This window comes from Crassostrea angulata, chromosome 2 (assembly GCF_025612915.1).
Source record: "Crassostrea angulata isolate pt1a10 chromosome 2, ASM2561291v2, whole genome shotgun sequence".
Taxonomy (NCBI): domain Eukaryota; kingdom Metazoa; phylum Mollusca; class Bivalvia; order Ostreida; family Ostreidae; genus Magallana; species Magallana angulata.
In genome coordinates this window covers 34,655,229-34,665,378 of record NC_069112.1, presented here as the reverse complement: position 1 = coordinate 34,665,378, position 10,150 = coordinate 34,655,229, and the positions used below count along the sequence as shown (strand labels likewise).

The window sequence follows — 10,150 nt, the reverse complement described above, 5'->3', positions numbered from 1 at the left end:
TTACTTTGTAAACCAGCGGCGATGTACATGTATAGAACCAAATGCTTATAACGAACTAAAGTTATATCATGTAAGCTGGCCACTTATCGATCGATGGTTGAACGATGCCTTATGATGGATTACTGCTCAGTTATCGATCAATTTTCTTGTCGGTGCTATTCAGCCTAAAGATGTAAACATCGGTTAATAAAACTCAAATCTACAACCTATTTTAGGTTGTATACAAAGTATCGTTATATAAGTTACATTTTTCAGCAGTTACTAAATCAAAAGGGGGGGGGGGTTATAAGTATTGCACTTTTTCACGTTTTGATTCTGAATACTGCGGGAGTAAATTGATGACTGCTGATACCGTGTGTAATGCACGTTTAAAGAGAAAACACTGTTTTACATCTGATTCTGTCAAGTGTATAATCAAATCAATATATTTCACTATGTAATCGGGGTTCTTTTTCGAACGGAAGTTACATAAATAAAATTTCAGTATATATTTCTCCAATTTATATTTTAACTAATCGGGAACATTCAATAATCGTGTTCATTAATGAGTTCATTATGTTACATCGTCTTTATTAAGTGAAGATTGATTGTTGTAAAATAACGTAAGATGTCCTTTGCACAACGATCCCTTGTTTATCAATAAGCATGCATAAAAAAAAACCATTCTCAAATGACTAAATCATGTCTTATTTTACATAAGTTGAAGCATGTTTTAAACGGTTATTTTGATACTGAATACATTATCTGCACAGATGGGCTTTAGCCTTGAAAACAATCTAAATTTGGATACATGTAGTTTATGTCAAAACACAAAAATATTTAAATCATGTCTTTTCTACATTTTAAAGCTTTCAACGTTAGTTATATAACATTGGTTTCTGTTACAATATCAACTTACACAGTCCTGAGCATCTGCAGTTGTTTGTTGTGTCGCTGGCAGAATAAAACGGTAAATATTTCTTGTTCATTTTCATTATTATCTTAACATGCTTTAATTAATTAATCGATCAATTAATTTAATAAACTAATAAAACACTTGTTTTAATATTGTATTATTAAACAATGCAAATGTGTTTCATTTGTCCATCGGATTATTTATAAATGAATGATTTATTTTAGATGAAGTCCATCTTCCTGCTACTTGTCTCTGTTGTCTTAATGTACGTAAATGCTAAAGGTGTGCAGATGATTCCTGTGAGTATTATTGCAGTAGATATCAAGGTGTTACAGGTGGTAAAATGTACATAGTACGGAAATTAACGAATGTAGCTGCTTCAGACCTTGTTCGTAAAATTATTTTTTTTTCAATACTAAATCACATGACAAAACTGTAAATCATTTTTAAACATAAAAATGCATTCCCAATTAGGCCTCTAAAAAATTGTGTGTTTAAGGTAGCACGGATGAAAAAATTAGGTTAGGTAGGTAGGGATTTTTTTTTATTTTATCATTTTTTTTTGCATGAATCCTAAGAATGTTTGTGTCATTTAAAAACGGATTTTTTTTAAAAGAAATAACAAAATTTACAATTGGATAAAAGCAGACACCTTAAAATGGTAGGATCGGGGCATTTTTGTTGGTAAGGTCGGGTTACCCTTAACACACAAATTATTTTTAGGCCTTTTGCAACGGTATTGATAGAACTTTATCTTATTAAAGCCTGTCTCAAACAGGACACGGTTGGGCACACGGTTCCAATACGGTATACTCGGTTATAAAAGGGTTGACTGGTACTAGTATTGAGCTCCAACAGTGCCTGGGGATGAGTTGGTACGATTTAGACTCGAATGTAGCTCGAGTATGTACGAAAAAAACACGGATATACTCGGTCAGGCAAGGTTTGTCACGGTTTGAACACGATTTGCAAACTATTTTCAAACGATTGTTTGTAAACAGATAGCCATGCTATGACCTTCAATTGCTAGTATTACATAATGGTCACTATGATATTTATGTGTACCTAGATGCTGCGCACTGAATGGTGTTAATGATAATTGACAGAATGAACTCTGTGACTCTTGTAGCAATGCGTAGTATTCCTAAATGATGTTATGAAACCAGGTGCATAATACGGGCATAATAATATCCAAATTGAGAGTTTAACAACATGTGACATATTTGGCGATTCTGTGTCTGCAACGATAGCTCTAGTACTCTATATTGAGTCATGTATTGTGTATTCTATATATTAACCTTTGTAACCTTTTATGCCGTGTATGAATAAACGTATTGTGAGTAAGTGATGCCTCATACTAGGTGGGGGACTCCGAGACCCAGGACTCGGAGACTCAAATCCTGCATCCAGACTCTTTGATTGGCAGTTTTGACGGTTTTGTTACTTTATTTAGAAATAAAATATTAATCTTAATTTTGAGCACTAAATGTTCACTCATGATCGTCGTAAATGGGCCGAACTAGTCAGAACTGTCCATCATAAGTAAAATGTTATATATACCCATGTAAAATGATGTTGAACAGATGAAGAGAGATTGAGATTTAGATAGATTCCGCTTATAGACATTCTGAGACTCCTGATTTGGGCTGCTATTAGTTGATGTAATTGTAACTATACGATCACGCTTAATAAAACCGCTTGAGAAAGAAATACTGGACTTGTCATCACTAAGTTTGAGCTGACCCTCAATTGGATCCGTAAGACGGAAGGCTTACATGTTGTACGGTTCCAAGTACGGTCTGTAACGGCCTAGTACAATTAAACACGACTTTCACTCGATTAACTGGACATCTGCAGGGTTTACATACGGTCCCACCGACTTTTGTTCGAGTTATGCTCGAATTATCACACATTTGTTTTGATATAAATTGACTCGATTTGATGGCTTGGCTTCATAAATTTTCGAATTTTTAACAGAGAAGTTATAAAAATGGCAGATGACAGAATAAGGGAATTAGAAATCACGAGAAGACTGATAGAAGGCCCTTTTTGTAATCTCTCTGGGAGAATCTTCCATGGTGGGGATTCTTTTGGGGACCTTCTTCTTTGGAGGCTTTGTGTAGCAAGTACTCTGTTGTTTCAAGGTGTCAGCAGGTATTTGTGTTTTCTGTTGTGTTCGAGTGCTGTATGATCATACACCAGCTTTCTACAGACGTAGAGACCGTGTCTGGTCGTACTTGACCATGTATAATTCGTACTTGAACTGTATTGGTCGTATGGCGATCGTATGAAACCGTATTGGTCGTTTAAATCCGTGTGTACACCCGTGTGAATCGTACGGTGATCGTGTGACATTTGAGTGTTAATCCGGGTGTTGGATGTAGGACTTGGGAACGGTTTCACACGATTCCATACGATTTATATACGATATTGACACGGTTGAGCTCACTCGTGGAATGGACTTCATGTGCGGTTGTATATACGGTCTCGTACGGTCTTGTACGATAGCTAATATGATCATACACAGACATGGCACCCTTGCCAGTTTTTCAAAAGTTAAAAAAAGCCGGATACACTCAAGTGGCCCGAGTGTAAGTCGGATAGGGTCACGGTTGGTTCGGTTGTATGTATTTACACGGGTGGCCAACCGTATAAGCCGTGTGTTCTGTGTGAGACAGGCTTTAAGCTCGTTTCTAATTGTTTTGTGGCTTGCACTCTTGTAGTTATTAAGGTCTTCCGTTTCCAACGGAAGACCTTATAGTGATTGTAAGGTTTTTAGGGTCTTCCGTCTTCAGCGGAAGACCCTTCTATTATTCTATTGTTTCTTTTTCACTTTTCTTATTATTCTTATTCTTTTTTTTCTTCTTACCGATTTTGTGCAGGCGATTTCTCGGAGATGGCTTGCTTGATTTCAGTCAAATTTTCAGGGATGGTGCCTTGTCAACTGAAGTTTGTACCGCCGGAACAGTTTTTTAAAATTTACTTCCGGTCGGAAGTTATCGTCATTAAACGATTTTTTTAAAGTCAAATTTGTCTGCGACATTTCTCAAAAACGACTGAAGATATAGAGCTGACATTTTTAGAGATGATAGATTTAACGTTTTTCTGGTGCACGATTGTCTAAAATATGTCCGCCGTCACTTTTGGTCTTCTCTGGAAGGAATTTTAAAAAATTGAATTTTTCGACTTTTTTATTTTCTAATAATTTTTTTTGAAATTTTCACACCTTATAGAGACTCTCTTACTGATTTAGAATATGTATTTTGTTTTAAAATCGATCAAGGCATTCTTGAGAAATTAAGCGTCAAAGTCCTGAAGCGAGAGTCCGAGTAGCTCAGTCGATAAAGTCGTGGACATGGCCCAGGCGACCCGAGTTCAAGCCCCGAGTGCCGCAAATTTTTTTCTCTTGTTTTCGCTTAGATCTACGATTTTATCTTTGAATTGATGATTTTAATCTAATCTATTCAAAAATCGTACGGAAGACCCACTCGTTGCTCGCAACGAGATCGAATCTAGTTTATTATTATTATTTTTTTCCCAGTTTTTGTCGAGATGACTGGATAGATTTCTGTGAAATTTTCTGGAATGGAATAAAATGACAATATCTCGAGGTGTTTTTTTCATTTTATCAAAAATCGTTTCCGGTCGTCCGTTTCCTGTCCCGCGTTGAAAAAGCTTGTACCAACGAGAACTCAGAAACGGTAAAGACTTAAACATCCAAACTTTGTGGGATGATAGACCTATAGTTGTAGATGTGTTTAAACTATTTTGTTTTGTTCGGCGTAACTTCCGGTCGTCACCGGAAGTACTTCAAAAATTTTTGTTTTTACATATCTAATTTATTTCCCATAGAATAAAGATATTAGTATAGATCCTTACATATGTCATCCATACAATGTTAAATAAACAAAAAAAATCTACTTCCGGTTAGATATCTCGATTATCTCAGGAAGCTTTTTTAAAACATATTTTGTACCCGCAAGTTCTCAGGTGCTGTACGTGATTAAGACACGAAACTTTCACTAATCATAGACATTTGATTGAAGATGTGTTTAAACAGTTTCATTTTGTCTTCCGTCACTTCCGGTCCACAGCGGAAGAGTTCAAACAAATCAAACTGTTTATCCATAAAACTGTTTTTATTTGATAGTTTTAGCTACTTCGATGAATAATAATGTAAAATAGGAAAGTAACAAAATATAAAAAAATTAAATTTCATTAAGCACTTCCGTTTGTCCGTTTCCTGTCTTGAGACAAAAAACCTTATATCGACGAGATCTCAAAAACGGTAACGACTTTAACAACCAAACTTTGTAGGATTATAGACCTGTGTATGGACACGTGTTAACACTTTTTTGTTTCATCCGGCGTAACTTCCGGTCGTCACAGGAAGTACACCAAGTTCGGATTTTTTAAAAATATGTTGGTTATTTAGCATGGAAGTAACTTTTTAGTTATAAAAATACAGGAAGTCATCCACAGATCGTAAAAAAACCCAAAAAAGTTCTACTTCCGTTGAGACATCTCAAATATCTCAGGTAGCCTTCTTTTTAAAAAACAAACTACCCCCTAGATCTCAGAAACTTTGAGAGATCAAGACACAAAACTTGTATGGATAATGGACATTTGAATGAACATGTGTTTAACGGGTTCCATTTGGTCGTACGTCACTTCCGGTTTTCACTCGAAGTGTTCAAGCAATAAAAGGTTGTTTTTTTTTTAATAAGTTTTTTTTTAGCATTTTCTCAATGTGACGAACAATAACTTATCATAGGTAAATGTACTAAAATACGTATTTTCAATTTCTTAATCACTTCTGTTCGTTCCTTTCCGGTCCCGAGACAAAAACCATTTCTCAACGAGATATTATAACTAACAAAAACTTGAACATCCAAAATTTGAGGAAATACAAGACAATGTATGAAGATATGTTTACTATGTTTTGTATGATCCGGCGTAACTTCCGGTCGTCACAGAAAGTACTCAAAAATGACGTTTTGTCTTTTTGTTTTGTTCATTTCTTGGGAATTCCTTTTTAGTATAAATAATATCCATTTTCTGTTTACAAGAGAAATGGATCTTTTGTACAGATTTATACATGAGGAACGGAAGACCTTTTTGTTGCTATAGCAACAAGAGTCTAGTTTTTAAAATTATTGATGTAATGCCAATGTGACCTCTTATTTCTTTGTTTTCAATACTTCAGAATAGTTGTGATGCCCGAGAACATTTCAAATACTGGAAATACTATAGTGGTGGAGTTCCTGAAGAATTCACAGGAATGACGGGTGAAAGGGGAACCCGTGACGTACATGTATAATTTCTTTGATTATGGGGACTCTGTGGTCAACACATTTCAAAATGTTTAAAAAGTTATATTTACTTGAAAAAGAAATTATATATTTCACCTTTTAAAGTTTGGCATATAACTGATTTTTGAAATAGAGCTTTTATTCTAAAGGAGATCAATGCATTTTAAAATGGCTACGACCATCGGGCCCTATAAACACGATGCTTAATAAATCTTCGTTATATTTGTAATATTTTGTTACTATTTAATCAATGTTTAATTACTCTTTACATGAATTATTTTTTGTAACTATATCAAATATTTATGATTTACGACAAACGTAATAAAAAAATATTTAAAAAAATCTTTTTTTTTAAGAAAAACGTTTAAATACTAGTATTATTTTTTTTTTTTACACATTTAGAGTAATCCTAATACGAAATGGAGTGGCGGATGCTGGTTGTATTATGGTGCAGGATTTGGTTTGAGTTTTAATCACAGAGGTTGGGTAAAAAGAGGAACCCGTAAGGTATATTAATGATATAAATTTTTATACATCTTCCCCGCAAACAAAGTTTAATGGTGTATAGGAATCGCTCTCCATCCCTGTCCGTCCGTTTGTCTGACTGTACTTAATCGTGTCCGGTCCGTATCTTTCTTATGGAGAAACATTGGAAGTTCTTAGTTCAACTGAAGATTGCCTACCACCTGATGGTGTGTCATGATCTAACCCGAGGTCTTTTAAGCAAGTTTAAAGGTCACTGGTACGCCAAGTGAAAAATCTGTGTCCTGTCTATTCTAAATGTTTCTTACTGAGAAACATTGGCAGTTTTTGCTTCCAGCAACTATTGTTTATAACCAGAGAGTACAATGATTTTCAACCAAGGTCATTTTGGCAAGTTCAAGGTCAATGAAAAGAAAAAAATTATAATCTTTGTCTGATTTATACCGTTCTAATAAAGATATTCCTACTTCATGTAAAGATTGCTTACGACCTAAAGGGTGTGTCATGAACTAAAATACTAAACTACATTTGCAATTTGTTTGATACGAAGTTCTTATTTATACCTTCTTCACAACATGATATATCTTATCAATTTTTACAGTGTTGAGCATTGGAAGTAACAGAGAGGCAGAACAACCCTTTGAAAGAAAACGTCTGGTTTTTTTTTAAATTTGTCAGACAATTAAATTTTAAAGTTGAAAATTTCTCTGCAATTTCTTTTACCAATAGCACAGTGGATGCCTTTTTTAAAGCTAGAGACTGACTTTGCAATGCATTATTTTTTTTTTTTTATAAAGAGATAAAACATATATTAATACTTATTTAGAATCCTTCAAGCCTTCAAAGACAATTGACTTTGCGAAAATGCTATTCAAAAACAAGTGTGTTGTTAACAAAGTCAGTCTGTAATATATTTCTTCTTTCAATGCATGTCGATGAATCTCATATGCAATGTACGCATTTAAGTTTCATTCTGGAGAAAATAAAACCCAAACTATTGTAATGAGCACCCACTGCTCTCGTTAAAAAAAAAACTTGCAAGAATGACTATGAAGCCTATAATTTGGCTGAAAACTTTAAAATCAAAATAGAGTGCATGAGCTGATATTAAAAAGGTGCGAGACCCTTAAAGAAATATTTTCCAACACTTAACATTGAGGAAAGATATTGTATATGTTAATGTTTTCATAGATACACTGAATAAGCTGACTAGTATACTGTTATATTCATATCAAACATCCATCCTTCGTCAGGGCTAGCAAATGATTTCTTGACTATAGACAAGTCATTGTGTTTATTCAGAAAATTCAAAAACTGTTTTAAATTGTAGTAGTCTTGTTCATATAAAAACATCATTGAATAATTCTTTAAAAAAATGTAACTTCCTAATGACATTACGAACATATTATAATATTAATACTGATTAAGTTCAGTAAAAACAAACCCCAAACTCTTTCTAAATGTTTCCACAATATTTGGACTTTAAAAGCTTTATTCTTTCATTTTTTTTTTAAATATCTTCTCATTTTGTCCCCCTGAAATTCCCTAGCTATGACCCGAACATAGGGTATTATGACATTTAATTAATCTAATTAGAGACGACCGCTGTATGCTGTTACTAGCCAATTAGTAGACTAAAAGGTAAATATAAACAATAGATTTCTATTTAAATGCGTGGAACTAATATCAGTGAAAAATCCCGAATAGCACCTCTATCAGATTTTCAAATATAGCTTTTGTTTTCTGAGAGATGAGAATACTAAGAGATCAGAATAAAAGTTCCGCATTCGCGACTTTATAATATAGCGTATAGATACAAAGGAGCGTGGTCCTGAAATTGAGTCATCATGCAAAATAAGAACTCTACAGTATCAAATATTTAGGAAAACCACCAGCAAACAGAACTATTTCCTACTCTTTATACGGGTGTTTTGACATATACTAAAATAAACGTACTCTTAGAATAATTCTTTTAAAAAAACTATCACAGTATGCTCATCATATAATGAGTGAAGTTTACGGTTAGTAAAATGCTCGTATTTCTAACAAAGAGTTCATATATCATCTACAAAGTAATTTCATACAAGCGTTTGAACATGAAAGTATTTTATTATAATGTTTTAATATCATTTAGAACATAATTTACTTTTCCATTATACCAGAAGTCGCTAAATATTCTATTAAATAATTAAGTTTAATCGTCAAGAATTTCTCGAAGTTCACAGCGACGTCACATTTCGATTGGCGGCTAAGACAACCGTAAACAAAAGGAAGATAATTAATGTTTGAGTGGACAGTGAGGAAAAGTTTGGCTATATTTCTAATGAAACTGAGAGGAGGAGAGTCAATCAGAATATTGTCTACATTGTTCAACATCTCCAAATCTGGTATCCGAGGAAGTATCAATGCAATTAGATCAGCCCTCATCGATGGTACATTTGTTTCAGAAAACCGGGGGTTCCAACATGTCACAAGAGAGCAAATCATTCATCAACACACCCTCCACTGGCACAGACCCTTTTCGGAGACGCGACTCGGCTGCAAGTGATACTTGTCCTGAATGGATCAACAAGAGTGTCAACGTAAAATTCCAAAGGCAGACTTTTAGCTTCCATTAGGGGAGACCACTGGTGAAGCCCATGATCATTCTGTCAACTACAGAATATTTCATCTCAATAAATGGGCCATACTTTACAAAAGATAATGATGCGAGCATTCTCAATCACACCATGAAGTCAAACATTGAGGATATCCGCAGCTGGATACAAGATAATGATGTCTTCATCGTTGACAGAGGAGTTCGCGACTCCATAACATAACTACAAAACCTAACATTGTATGCATTAACAGCTAAATATTCATTTTCGTCCTGCCCTAGAGTCAAAACCTATACTCCAGGGGACATTAAAATTTCAGTAGAGGACTTCCTGGTAACAAGAAGTCAATTTTTATACAGATGTGTTAGAATAGAGAAGAACATTTTTAAACATTATATGCATTAACACTATATTGCCCCCCCCCCCCCCCCCCCCCGACCCAGGGGCCATGAATTTCACCATTTAGGTAGAGGAGTTGTTGGACATCCTAACCATGTATTCAAAATATATATGGGAGTAGAGAAAAATAATTTCAAAGATTAAATACATTTTTACTATATGGCCTTATTGGCCCCACCCTAGAGCCTGAACCCTTGACCCATAACTGTTAATGATAATAAAATCTTAGAAAATTTTTTGTTTAAAAGATGTCTTGGAAAGAGGAAATTTCAGAATAATTGGAAAGCCAAAGTATAGATCGTATGTTATGGATTGTTGGGAATTATAAAATTTTAAAACAAAATCGTTACGATAATTATCTTCAAGATTTGGAAACCTCTCATAATGCATTAATTGATGGAAAACCATTCTCAACAATTAAAAAATATAATGGGGTCATGAATTTCACAATTTAAGTAGATGGC

The 10,150-nt window shown here is 34.2% G+C and overlaps 1 long non-coding RNA gene across 1 annotated transcript; it reads left to right on the top strand.

The window, feature by feature from the left end:
• The first annotated feature begins 847 nt into the window (after positions 1-847).
• LOC128171751 (uncharacterized) lies at positions 848-7,454 on the top strand. The gene is made up of 5 exons (XR_008242142.1): positions 848-949; positions 1,120-1,194; positions 6,102-6,209; positions 6,610-6,714; positions 7,292-7,454. It is a non-coding gene; the product is annotated as an uncharacterized LOC128171751 (long non-coding RNA).
• Positions 7,455-10,150: the final 2,696 nt, after the last annotated feature.